This window comes from Loxodonta africana, chromosome 27 (genome assembly GCF_030014295.1).
Source record: "Loxodonta africana isolate mLoxAfr1 chromosome 27, mLoxAfr1.hap2, whole genome shotgun sequence".
Taxonomy (NCBI): Eukaryota; Metazoa; Chordata; class Mammalia; order Proboscidea; family Elephantidae; genus Loxodonta; species Loxodonta africana.
The window spans coordinates 14744202-14757351 of NC_087368.1; the positions used below are offsets into that span (position 1 = coordinate 14744202).

At 46.5% G+C, this 13150-nt stretch overlaps 1 long non-coding RNA gene across 2 annotated transcripts in view; it reads left to right on the forward strand.

Annotated features, from left to right (window-relative positions):
- LOC135228756 (uncharacterized) overlaps positions 1-13150 on the forward strand; it is a 91443-nt gene that overhangs the window by 66510 nt on the left and 11783 nt on the right. For both annotated transcript variants that reach the window (XR_010319568.1, XR_010319569.1), the window contains one exon: positions 3851-11561. This is a non-coding gene — a long non-coding RNA (uncharacterized LOC135228756). The remainder of the gene's footprint in view (positions 1-3850; positions 11562-13150) is intronic.

Sequence of the window (13150 nt, forward strand, 5' to 3'; positions counted from 1 at the left end):
CCTAGCAGGCCACTCCTGGGAGTCTGTCCTGGGTGGGTTAGTGTAAGCGTTCCTGCAGCCCTGCTGAAAGGGCAGCAGAAGGAATCAGTCCAGGGCCAGCAGCAGTGAGAAGCTCAGTCGCTGTGGGGACAGGCCTACCTTCTGGAACATTCTACATCAAGTGAGGATACAGGCCCTGACCTGAAGGGGTCATGTGATGTGCTCCCCAAGATTGTAGGTTGTAGAAAAAGGTGTGTCATAGCCTGGACCCTGTACTTCGGGGTAAAAGAAGCCTGCTAACTGATGATGTGTGAAGCTGGGAGAAGTTGTGGAAGGACAGTCCAGCCGAGTGTTGCCTGAGGCCCTGGGGTTTGAAGTTAAACACTAAAACAGCAGCAACACGCAAAAGACACATGGGCTTATGTGAAGACAGTATAAAAAACTCTCTTCTGACATTCCTACAAATACGGGAAGAGTGACTTTGTAGCTGGCCAGGGCAGGGAGGACAGTGGGAAGGAGGGGAAAATGTTTGTTCTGTTGTGAGGAGGCTGCGGACCCTCGAGAGGGAAAGCCCTGGGAGTGACCTGCGGTCCACAGGGTGGTGTCTTGGTCATCTTGGGTCCCTGGTAGGGACGTCACTCCCCTCCCCCTGCACTCACCCAGAACCTGCGGCAGCCCTTCATCGCCCCTTTCTTGGGGTAAACCGAGGAGATGATGCCATTCTCCTTTTCCTTGGGGATCTCTTGCGGGGAGTTCTGCAGAGACAGTGCCGGCAGCAGCCAGGGAGTTATCAAGAGCCCCTCCAAGCCACCCACTTCCGTCTCTGCCCCTCAAGCCCTTGTGCCTGTGAGGAGCTCCCAGTTCCCCCATGCTGGGCGGCTAGGCCTGTGGGCTGTACCATCCAGCCCTGACCACGTCCACGAGTAGAAGAATCAGCCTCTGACTGTTGCAGCAGGATCTGGCAGAAGTTGGCTGGCACAGGGTCAGCAGTGGCCCAGGCAATGCCAGCAGCCAGGGCTGCACATTGACTGCCACACTCAGGGTGAGCTGGATCTCAGAGAAGGTCCAGGTGAGAGTGCTGACTCAGCCTGTGACCCCAACAGTTCCTCCCTAAGGCCTGGTCTGAACTGGAACCCCTGGGTAGACTTACATCCTACTGTTCTATCTGATCAGGGGGATCAGGGCAGGGAAGTGATAGAGTCCTCCCCATTTGCCACCCCAGCCCCCAGCCCCCCAAGGCACCCAACCTGCCACGCCCAGCCACGGTCAGACTCAGCCCCATGAACCCAGTGTGGTGAGAGGCCGTGGGGATGGAGCTTGGGGTTGCCCTCAATGTGTGCTAGTCCTGAAGCAGCAGCCCCATTTTCATCATCCTCATTATCGCTCCTCCCCTCCCAGATCTCCCCAGGCCACATGGCTCCTCCTTCCCTGACCCCCACCACCTCTCTCCCAAATGGACCCTGCCTCAGCCAACAACTTTCTACCTCCTATCAGTTCTGTCCACATTTCCTCCCAGCCCCCATTCCCAGGGACCCCATGAGGACAAGGGCTGGCATGGCCTGGTGGATGGTATGACCTTGGGGAGGGGTGTGGGGCTGCCCGGGTGGGGTCACAGTGGTGGCCTGGCCTGGATTGGCAGCCCTGGGCCACCCTGTGTTACCTTTGGATTCTTTTTGGTAAATGGCCTGAGCTTTCGTGGGTGGGGGATGAGAACATGTCTCAGCCTTCGTGAAAGTGTCGAACTCCTGGGTCTCTCAAGATTTGATACAAGGGAAGATGGGAGACAAGAAGAAAACATGTTTCTAGTTTGAGTGTCTCCACTCAAGTGAGCTGGTAGGGTGGTGCGTGTTGAATGTGGGTGCCTGGTTACCAGGGTTCCAAGTTCTATGTACTCTGTCATCAACGAAGTGAGGTCATGTCCTGGGTCTCCTGGCTTGGGCCAGATGGCAGATAAAAAAAAAAAAAAAAAATTTTTTTTTTTTTTTTTTTATAAGACCTCCCCAAATTCCCCTCTGGGCTGCTGAGTGCTCACCTTTCCCCCATGCCATCTCCATAATTGTACAGAGTGACACCAACACAGCCCTCCCCCTGCCCCCAGAACCTGGGGAAGGCCTGGGTGTAGCCAGGGCCCCAGCTTTGAGCAGACAGAGCTGGGTTTAGACAAAGGTCATCCCTGTCAGCCAGTTTGTGACCATGAACAAGTGTCTGTGTTTCTCAGAGCCTCCCCATCCCCTTACCCACACAAGGGATCATTCTAGCATCTTCTTCCCAGGGACCTCAGCAGGTATATGTGAGATAACACCTATAGAACCTGTGGGCTGGCATTACCTGTAGCTAATCTGGGGCCAGATTATCTAATAGGCAAAGTAAGCAGAGGGCTTACCTGCTTACCGGATCATCTGTAATGAACATTTTCACCTTTTCATATTTTTTTCACATCTAACACTCTGCTTCTGGGTATGTCTGGCATCTGTCTCTCCTAATCCCACAGCACCTTCCTACAGAATCAAAGCCTCTTCAAATTTACAATCCCTGATGGGGGCAGATGACCGTGTAAGCAAGGTAAACACAGGTCTCCTTGTACTTCCTACTCTGTAGTGAACAATTTCACATGGGTTTTGCCGCATTAAAGATGTGGTATTCACTGTGCTTACCTTGCCTGTTGGATAATCTGCTCCTGTAGCAAATGCAGAAACTCAGAGATGGCAGAGTTTCAGGCAGGTGTGAGAAGCAGCATGGAGTACATCTCCAAACAGGGCTGGGTTCTGGTGGTGTGAGCTTGGGAAAGTCACTTCCCCTCTTGGCCTCATTTCCCAGTCTGCACCAGGAAGGGGTTGGAATTAAATGAACATCAGATATTGTCACCCTCTGCATAAAACCCTGCAATAACTTCCATTATATAGAATCTGACCCAGTGCCTAATCTCAGACTAGGGGGTGGGCAGCCTGCACTATGGCTCCCAACAATCCTACCTCCTGGTTTCCACATCCTGTGTGACACCCTCCCCTCAGTGTGGATTGACTCAAGGACTTGCTTCTGAAGAATGTTGTTATTTACCACTGAGTCGATTTCGACTTATAATGACCCCATTCGGGGCAATGTTTCTTGGCGCTCTTTTATTCTCTCTCTCTCTTTGTCTCTCTCTATGTCATCTCTCTCTGTCTGCAGTTTATTTCTGTCTCTTCCCCTGGGAAGCAGCTGTGATGTATGACTTGCCCATGGAGAGATTCATGTGACATAGACCTGAGGGAGGGTCCTAATCAACAGACAGAGAGAAAGTGATGCCCCCCAGTACAACAGCTCACAGAGTCCTGCTCATAGCGTGGTAGTTGGTAGAGAACAGATCCTCCCCAGTCAAGACTCAGTTGAGACCCCAACCACAGGCTTCTGAGAACTTGGGACAGTCACCATGTAAGCCATGTCTGGATTCCTGGCCCACAGAGAGTGTATGCTGTGTGCTGTTGTGTGTTGTGAGTCATTAGTTTTGGGGGTGTTGTTATCACAGAGCAGGAGATAACTCTTCCAGCCCACCAGGTCATGGGTCCTGGACCTGTTCTCCTCCTCCCTGCCTCCTCTCCTCCTCAGCTCCTTCTGGCCATACTGGCTGCATTTCAACCCTCTCTCTGGACAAACTCACGTCTGCCTCCCAATTTCTCCACCAGCTGTGTCTTCTCCCTTGTGCGCTGTTCCCAGACTTGTGCAGGGCTGGTCCCTCCTATCATTCTGGTCAGACATAAATGTCACCTTAGTGAGGCCTTTTGGACCACACCCCAGCCTTATCTTACAGCACCCTGCTTCATTTTCTCTATGAAACACGCTCTTCGTATGTATTTGTTTTCATTTTTTATCCATCTTCGTGTCTCCCTTACAGATTGTGAGCTCCTGGGGACAGGGACCACATGGGTCATTTCAGAACCAGCTCCCGTACCACCTGCTGATGTTGATCCTGCTCCTGCACTAACACTGGAGCTCCATAGTGCACCAACTATTCCGTCACCAGCTCCATCACCAGCATCAGATGGACAGGTAGCTGGAGGCGTAGAGTTCAATCGTAGCCACCTCCAGAAATGGCTCCCACACCATCTGCTGATGTTGGTCTTGCTCCTGCTCAACACCAAAGCTCTACAGAGCACCAAGTCTTCCATCTCCAGCTCTGCCTCGGTCACTACAGGTTGAGCCATTTGCTACACCTCCTCTACAGCCACTCCTCGTTCATGGGTAGGGAACGTCAGCTCCAGAACCACACCCTTTCTTCAATTCACCGGAGTGGGATTTTTTTTTGGTTTTGTGGTAGTATTTTTCCAAATCACTATATGCTATTTTAACAGGTAGATTTCTCATAAAATCAAAATTGTTTTAATAATTTTAACATGTGTAGTATAGTGGCTTCAGGTACTTTTACAGTCTTATTCAATCATCATCAGTATCTACTTCAGAACATTTTCATCACCACTGTGATGGTTAATGTTACATGTCAGTTTGGTTAGGCCACGATTCTCAGGGGTTTGGCAGAAATTATGTAATCAGCCTCCATTTTGTGATCTGATGTGAGCAGCCAATCAGTTGGAAGAGGAGTTTCCTTGGAGGAGTGAACTGCAAATTAACACATCTCCTGGTACCTGGTATCCAGCCATTAATCTGGCCAATGCCTTTTTCTTCATCCTCATTTTGAAGAACAGGCCCCTCTCGGTGAATCACAGCGCTGATCTGTAGGATTTTGGAGCAAAGCCCTGCCATCCTCTGCAGATAGCTACTCTCCTTTTGAGAAACAGCTTTTGGCTTGATACTGGGCCTTTGTAGAGACTGAACGCTTAACCATGGGCCACCGACTCACCATGTGGCCTGAGCTTCCCATTATGAACTGGATGTTGTTTGACCCACAGAATCATAAAGTTGGACCTGCCCAGCAGCACTCCATCATTAATTGAAGCAGTATATACAAGATCGGGCCTGAGCAGGATGTGAGGGTCCAAGTAAGTTGCATGGGGAAATGCCCCAATGCCCATGGTCTCCACTCATGTCACATACCTTTCATCTCCCAGGCTGCACCTGTGGCCTCATGGGGAGCTCTTTATGATCAGGTGACTGAAGATGAGAAAACTCGTACCTTGTTTACAGATGGCTGTATGCAATATGCAGGCACCACTTGAAAATGGAGAGCGGCAGCACTACAGCCCCTTGCTGGGACCTCCCTGAAGGACAGTGGTGAAGGGAAATCCACCCAATGGGCAGAAGTTCAAGTAGTGCACCTGGGTGTTCACTTTGCCTGGAAGAAGAAATGGCCAGAAGTACGATTGTATGTATACTGATTCATGGGCTGTGGCCAGTGGTTTAGCTGGATTGTCAAGGACTTGTAAGGAACATGATCGGGAAGCTGGAGACAAGGGTTTATGGGGAAGAAATATGTGAATATACCTCTTTGAATGGGCCAAAGAAGTGAAGATATTTGTATCTTATGTGAATGCTCACTAAAGAGTGACCTAAGCAGATGAAGATTTTAACAATCAAGTGAATAGGATGACGTGTTCTTTGGAAACCGCTCATCCTCCTTTCCCAGGTACTCCCATCATTACTCATGAACAAAGTGGCCATGATAGCAGGGATGGAGGTTATGCCTGGGCCCAGCAACATGGACTTCTACTCATCAAGGCCGACTTGTTGACAACCACTGCTAAGTGCCCAGTATGCCAGCAGTAGAAACCAAAATTGAGTCCCTGATATGGCCCTACCCCTCAAAGTGATCATCCAGCAACCTGGTCGCAAGTTGATGACGTTGGACCACTTCCATCATGGAAAGGGCAGCGTTTGGTTCTTACAGGAATAAACGCTTACTCTGAATATGGATTTGCCTTCCCTTCATGCAATGCTTCTGCCAAAACTACCACCCATGCACTTACAGAATGCCTTATCCACCATCATGGTATCCTACGTGCATTTCCTTGAATCAAGGGACTCACTTCACAGCAAATGAAATGCAGCAGTGGGCCCATGCTCATGAAATTCACTGGTTTTACCATGTTCCCCATCATCCTGAAGCAGCTGGTTTGTTAGAATGATGGAATGGACTCCTAAAGACACAATTACGGTGCCAGCTAGGTGGCAATGCCTTGCAAGGTTGGTGCAGTATTCACCTAGAGGCTGTATATGCTCTAAACCAGTGTCCAATATATGGTATTGTATCTCCCATAGCCAGGATTCATGGGTCTAGGAACGAATGGGTGGGAATAGGAGTGGCACTACTCACTATTACCCCTAGTGACCTCCTCACAAGATTTTTTGCTTCGTGTCCCCACAGCCTTATGCTCTGCAGATCTAGAGGTCTTAGTTCCAAAGGGAGAAGTGCTGCCACCTGGAGATGCATCACTGATTCCATTGAACTGGAAGCTAAGAATGCTACCTTCCACTTTGGGCTCCTTATGCCACTGGATCAACAGGCAAAGAAGGGAGTTACTGTACTGGCTAGTGTGATTGATCCTGATTATCAGGAGGAAATCGGATTGATATTACATAATGGAGGTAAAGAAGAGTACATCTGGAATTCAGAAGATCCCTTAGGGCATCTCTTGGTACTACCATGCCTTGTGATTCAAGTCAATGGAATAGAGGCAGGGCCAAGATGGCAGAGTAGTCAGATGCTTCTCGTGGTCCCTCTTACAAAAAAGACCTGCAAAAACAAGCAAATCGATTACATATGGCAATGTAGGAGCCCTGAATGTCAAAGACAAAGTCGAGGAATTGGACCGAGTGGCAGAGGGAGGAAGAAACAGTTCAGAAGCAGTGAGAAGTTGCCAGGCCTGACCTGGCCAGCACTGGCACCCTGCAGGCTAGATTGGCTGGCGCATGTGGTGAGGAAAGTGGTGGTTTTGGGACCAGTTCTCCACCTTGGGAGAGACCAATTGGTGGAGAGTCTGCTCAAGTCTCCAGAACCAGTGAGAAATGCTGCTCAGTCAGCGAAAGATAAGTACAAGCATCTAACCTACCATATGGATCAAAATAGAAACAAAAACAAAACCCTTTTTATCTGCATTTTCCTTGCTGTGCTCTGGGTCCTGGTCAGGCTTTAGAAAGTGCTGTGCTCCCTGGGCAGGAAGTAGGACCCATCATGTGTCCTGAGCCATTCTCCTCACTTTGGAGAGGGAACAAATTAATAAATGGGGAAAAAATAATCTGCCAGTTCCTCTACTCTGGGAATACAGGGCAGGCAGAGGCTCCCTGCCTAGGCACAGGCATTAGGGGTCCATGGACTTTGTATGCCTTTCACCCCTGCTTAGACCTGTGTTAGCCCATTTCAACAGCGTAGGCCCTCATTAGCACAGTATAATAGGGTTTATACCTGAAGCCTATTTTCATGTGTATCTGCTATAAGGTGGAGTGGTAGATTTGTGACAGTTGACTCTGCCCTGCCCATTTAGCAGGGTCCTCACCTACCCACATCAGGGGCCTGCAGACTGGTAGCTCCACCCATTCCACTGAGCGACCTGCAACAGGGGTCCAAGAATAAGTGGTGACTCCCAGCCATTACACCCGACAGCATTGGGTGCCCATAATCTGGCTGCAAAATCCACCTACCTATGTGCTCTTGGGAGCAGGGACATGCCTTCTAGATAGACATTCAGGGACAGCAGTCAGCCCCTAGCCTTGATCAGTGCATGACCCTCTACTGCAGCCAAATACCTGTGCCTACTCCAATCATCCCTCCCATCTAGGACTGTAAGTGAGAGCCTACACCTCACACTTGGTGACCAATGACCTGGACACCTGATCAGAATCCTCACAAGAAAAGGAAATGGACTCCTGGACTCACATACCTAGTAAGAGTTCTAGCAGCCTGGAGACAGAATGTGAGAGTTTCAAAGGCATGAATAACCAAATTAGTTCACGCCACCACCCTATTTGGGCATATAAAAACAAAACAAGAAGCAGGGACACAGTAAGCAAACAATAAAGGAATAAATAAAATAAATTATTGATGGCTCAGAGGCAACAGTCAATATCAAATCACATAAAGAGGCAGAGACCATGATGGCTTCATCAAGCCACCAAAACAAAGAGTCAAGAAACCTTCCTGAGGAAAATAATGTCTTGGACTTACCAGAGGTAGAATTCAAAAGGCTAATATACAGAACTCTTCAAGAGACCAGAAGGAGATCAGGCAAAACAGAGACCACACCAAGGAACACACAGGCAAAACAGTAGAGGAACTTAACAGGTTTATACAACAGCATTATGACAAATTTAAAAGGCTGCAAGAATCTGTAGAGAGACAGCAAACAGAAATCGAAAAGATTAACAATAAAATTTCAGAATTAGACAACTCAGTAGAATGTCATAGGAACAGAATTGAAGCAATGGAAGTCAGAATTGGTGATACTGAAGATGAAGCACTTGACACCAACTTATTTGAGGAAAGTCAGATAAAAGAATTAAAAAAAATGAAAAAACCCTAAGAATTATGTGGGACCCTATCAAGAAGGATAACCTGCAAGTGACTGGAGTACCAGAACAGTGGGGGCATAAGAAAAAATGCAGAGAGAATTGTTGAAGATTTGTTGGCAGAAAACTTCCCTGAAACCGCAGCAGATGAGAAGCTATCCAAGTTGTTCATTGAACCCCACACAAGGTAGATCCCAAAAGAAAATCACTGAGACATAGTCAAACTTGCCAAAACCAAAGATAAAGAGAGAATATTAAAAGTGGCTATACATTAATGAAAAGTCATTTACAAAGGAGAGTCAACAAAACTATGCTCAGACTACTCAGCAGAAACCATGCAGGTAAGAAGGCACTGGGATGACATATATAAAGCCTTGAAGGAAAAATATTGCCAGCCAAGAAGTATATAATCAGCAAAACTGTCTCTGAAATATAATGGCGAAATTAGGGCATTTCCAGATAAACAGAAGTTTAGGGAATTTGCAAAAACCAAACCAAAATTGTGAGAAATACTAAAGGGAGTCCTTCAGTTAGAAAGTCAAAAACATCAGATAACAACCCAAGACTCGAATACAGAAGAGATATCACACAGATATCGACCCAGATAGGGACATCACAAAAATAAATCAAAGCTAAAACACTGAAAATAGGGAAAAAGAGACATCAATAGTAAAAGATGACAACATGAAAACAAAAAAGAGGAACTAAAAAGTGTAGTCAGAAATCTTCCATATGGAGAGGATGTCAAGGCAATATAAAGAAATAAACGATTTGTTTCAACTTAGAAAAATAGGGATAGATATTAAGGTAACCACAAAGGAAACTAACAATCCTACATATCAAAAAAAAAAAAAAAAACCCATAAAGACTCAGCAAATACAAAATCAACAACAATGAAAAAGAAAATAACATAAAGAAAAACAACACAGCATAGAAAATTAAGTGTAACAGAGAAACTCTCCACGGTACGCACACACACACACAGACACACACAAATACATCAAAATGACAGCACTAAACTCATACCTGTCACTAATTACACTGAATGTAAATGGACTAAATGCACCAATAAAGAGACAGAGAGTGGCAGAATGGATGAAAAAAAAGATCAGTCTATTTGCTGCCTACAAGAGACACACCTTAGACTTAAAGACACAAATAAACTAAAACTCCAAGGAGGGAAAAAAATATACCAAGCAAACAACAATCAACAAAGAGCAGGAGTGGCAATATTAATCTCTGACAAAATAGACTTTAAAGCAAAATCCAGCACAAAGGATAAGGAAGTACACTATATAATGATTAATGGGTCAATACACGAGGATAACATAACCATAATAAATATATACACACCCAATGACGGGGCTCCAGAATACATAAACTCTAACAGCATTGAAAAGAGAAATAGACAGCTCCGCGATAGTAGTAGGAGACTTCAGCCCACCATTTTCAGTGAAGGACAGAAGATCCAGAAAGAGGATCTAAAAAGACACAGAAGATCTAAATGCCACAATAAACCAACTTGACCTCGTAGACAAACACAGAACACTCCACCCAACAGCAACCAAGCATACTTTCTTTTCCAACGCACGTGGAAGAGTCTCCAGAATAGATCACATATTGAACCCCAAAGCAAGCCTTAACAGAATCCAAAACATTGAAATATTACAAAGCATCTTTTCTGACCATAAAGCCATAAAAGTAGAAACCAATAACAGGGCCGGCAGCTCTCTCTGGAGGGTTATGATGAAAAGCTGAGACATAGCCTGGCCAGAAGCCCAGGGTAGATCAGTCACCCCTTTTCATGGATTGAATTGTGTCCCCCCAAAATGTGTGTCAATTTGGCTAGTCCATGATTCTCAGTATTGTGTGACCTTCATTTTTCATCTGATGTGGTTTTCCTATGTGTTGTAAATCATACCTCTATGATGTTAACGAGGTGGGATTAGTGGCAGTTATGTTAATGAGACAGGGCTCAATCTAAAAGATTAGGTTGTGTCTTAAATCAATCTCTTTTGAGATATAAAAGAGAGAAGCAAGCAGAGAGACAGGGGGCCCTCATACCACCAAGAAACAAGAGCTAGGAAAATAGCGCACCCCTTGGACTTGGGGCCCCTGTGCTAAGAAGCTCCTAGAGCAGGGGAAGATTGACGACAACGACCTTCCCCAGAGCTGACAGAGACAGAAAGCCTTCTCCTGGAGCTGGCACCCTGAATTCAGACTTCTAGCTTCATAGACTGAGAGAATAAACCATCCGCTTGTGAAATTTCTGTTATAGCAGCACTAGATAACAAAGACATGCCTGTATCAGTCAGGGTACAATCAGAAGGCAAAAAAGCACACCAGGTTGTTTTTTCAAAGCAAAAATTTAATATAAATAATTTCTAATTAAACAAACAAAAAACTTGTTGCCTTCGAGTTGATTCTGACTCATAGTTGGGCCCCATAGGGTAGAGTAGAACTGCCCTATAGGGTTTCTGAGGAGTGCCTAGTGAATTTGAACTGCCGACCTTTTGGTTAGCAGCTAAACTGGTAACCACTATGCCACCAGGGTTCCCAAATTAGGCAACTGAAAAGGCAAACAATTATCTGGGAGTAGAAACTGCAGTAAGTAGCTAGCACTTCTAGGGCTGGAGAATAACAGGAAGAGGCTGAAATTTATGAAAACTTAGAAACTCAGGGAAGGGTCCTGGGGGCTGGGACCCAGACCTCTGAGGAGAGGGTACTGCTCAGCAAATGCTGGTGTCTTTGAGGGGCTCCATGAGGTGAGTTCAGTAGTGTTGCAGAAACTGCAGACTGGACCCAATGCTTCTTACAGGACCAGGAAGCAAACAGGAAGGAGCAAGTGCCTGCCTTCTCCTCCAGCCTGCGGTATTCCTCTATCGCCCTCTATTGGCAGACCCGAGTGGGGAGCCACTGCAAAGCAGAAATTTGGTTGCCCTGTCCCAGCGCCAGCATCACAAAGCTGACTATGGAAGAGCATGTTTGGAGTTGAGAGGCAACAACTTGGTAACTGGCACGTCTTTCCAAAGGGTACATTTTGCAGGAGTCATGGAGACGAGCTGCCTGTGACCTGACCAGCACAGGCCAACCCCAAGAATATAAGTCAAAGGGAGAAGAAGCAAGAAAATAATTTGGAGGCCCAGCAGGTGATTGGAAATTCAGTTTGTAAAAGGAATGAGCAGCTCAGGGTTACCATAGCAAGATGACCCAATCTTCAGGGACAGGCAGGGGCATTGCTAGAGGTACTAAGAACTTGGCAATATTGGTGTGTAAACTACCAGTTTCCATGCCTTTCTTCCTATCACTCCACCCCCCGCAACCCTCTGTAGACCCCTCATTGGTTGCTGTGTCTGCTTTGTAGAAAATAGGGATTAAACTTTCACCCACCTTTCTCAATGACACCATACAAGAAGAGTCCTGAATAAGTGACTGTTTTTGCTACCTACTGCTGCACAACAAATTACCCCCAAATTTCGCAGCTTAAAACAACAATGTATGATCTCACGTTTCTTTGGGTCAGGATGCCTTTGGTTCAGAGTCTCTCGTGGGCAGCATCAAGGTGGATCTCAGTTGTCTCAAGGCTTGACTGGTGTGGCTGTTGGTAGGTCTCAGGTTTTCTCTCTGATTGGTGGCCAGAAGCCTCCCTCAGTTCCTTGCCATGAAGGCCTCTCCAGAGGGCTATTCACAACATGGCAGCTGGCTTTACCCAGAATAAGTAAGCCGCAAGAGAGAGTGAGAACAAAAAATATCTGTTGCTGTCAAATCAATTCCAACTCACGGAGACCCCACTTGTTACAGAGTAGAATTGCTCCATGGGGTTTTCTTGGCTGTAACATTTTGCGGTACCACTAACGCTGTTGACCTCAAATCGATTTCAACTCATAGCAGCCCTATAGAACTGCCCCATAGGGTTTCCAAGGCTGCAAATCTTTACGGAAGCAGACTGCCACATCTTTTTCCCACAGAGCTGTTGGTGGGTTTAAACTATCAACCTTTTGGTTAGCAGCTGAGTGCTTAACCACTTTGCCACCCATGCTCCTTTTGGGGTACCACTGGGTGGGTTCAAACCACCAACCTTTAGGTTAGTAGACAAGTACAAAGCATTTGTGCCTCCCAGGGACCTAGAGAGAGTGAGAGGTAGAGAGAAAGAAGTCACAGTCATTATTCACCTCATCTTGTTAAAAGACAGTCACTAGGTCCAATTGGACACAGAAGGGCAGGGGATCACACAAGGGTGTGAACACCTGGAAGTGAGGCTCCCTGGGAGCCGTTTTAGAGGCTGCCATAGCTGCTTTTCTCTCTGTGGCTCAGACCATAGTTGCATCAACGTTAAGATTAGCAGCTATCCGTTCTGCACCAGTGACAAACTATAATGGCTCAATTCAATACGTGTTGAATCTCCTGTTCTAATCGGATTACACTTTATGACAAAGTTAACTTAAAGCATATATGATATACGTATTACGGTGCCATATGGGAATTAGGCATCTATGCTAGGAGGCTCACCCAAATGACTATAATTAGCCAAACTAATTTAACTTTTCTCATTTGTTTAGGTCGCCAGTATCTATCATCAGCCTCCATGTTGACAGTTTTCCCTGATACCACCTACCACTTAATTATCACCCCACATGCAGACCCTGACACTCACGGAAACTCAACTACAAATGCCTAGATATCACCATACAATAGTTGGGTGCTTTGGCTCTGTCTCTCTCTTCTCCTTGCTCCCCCA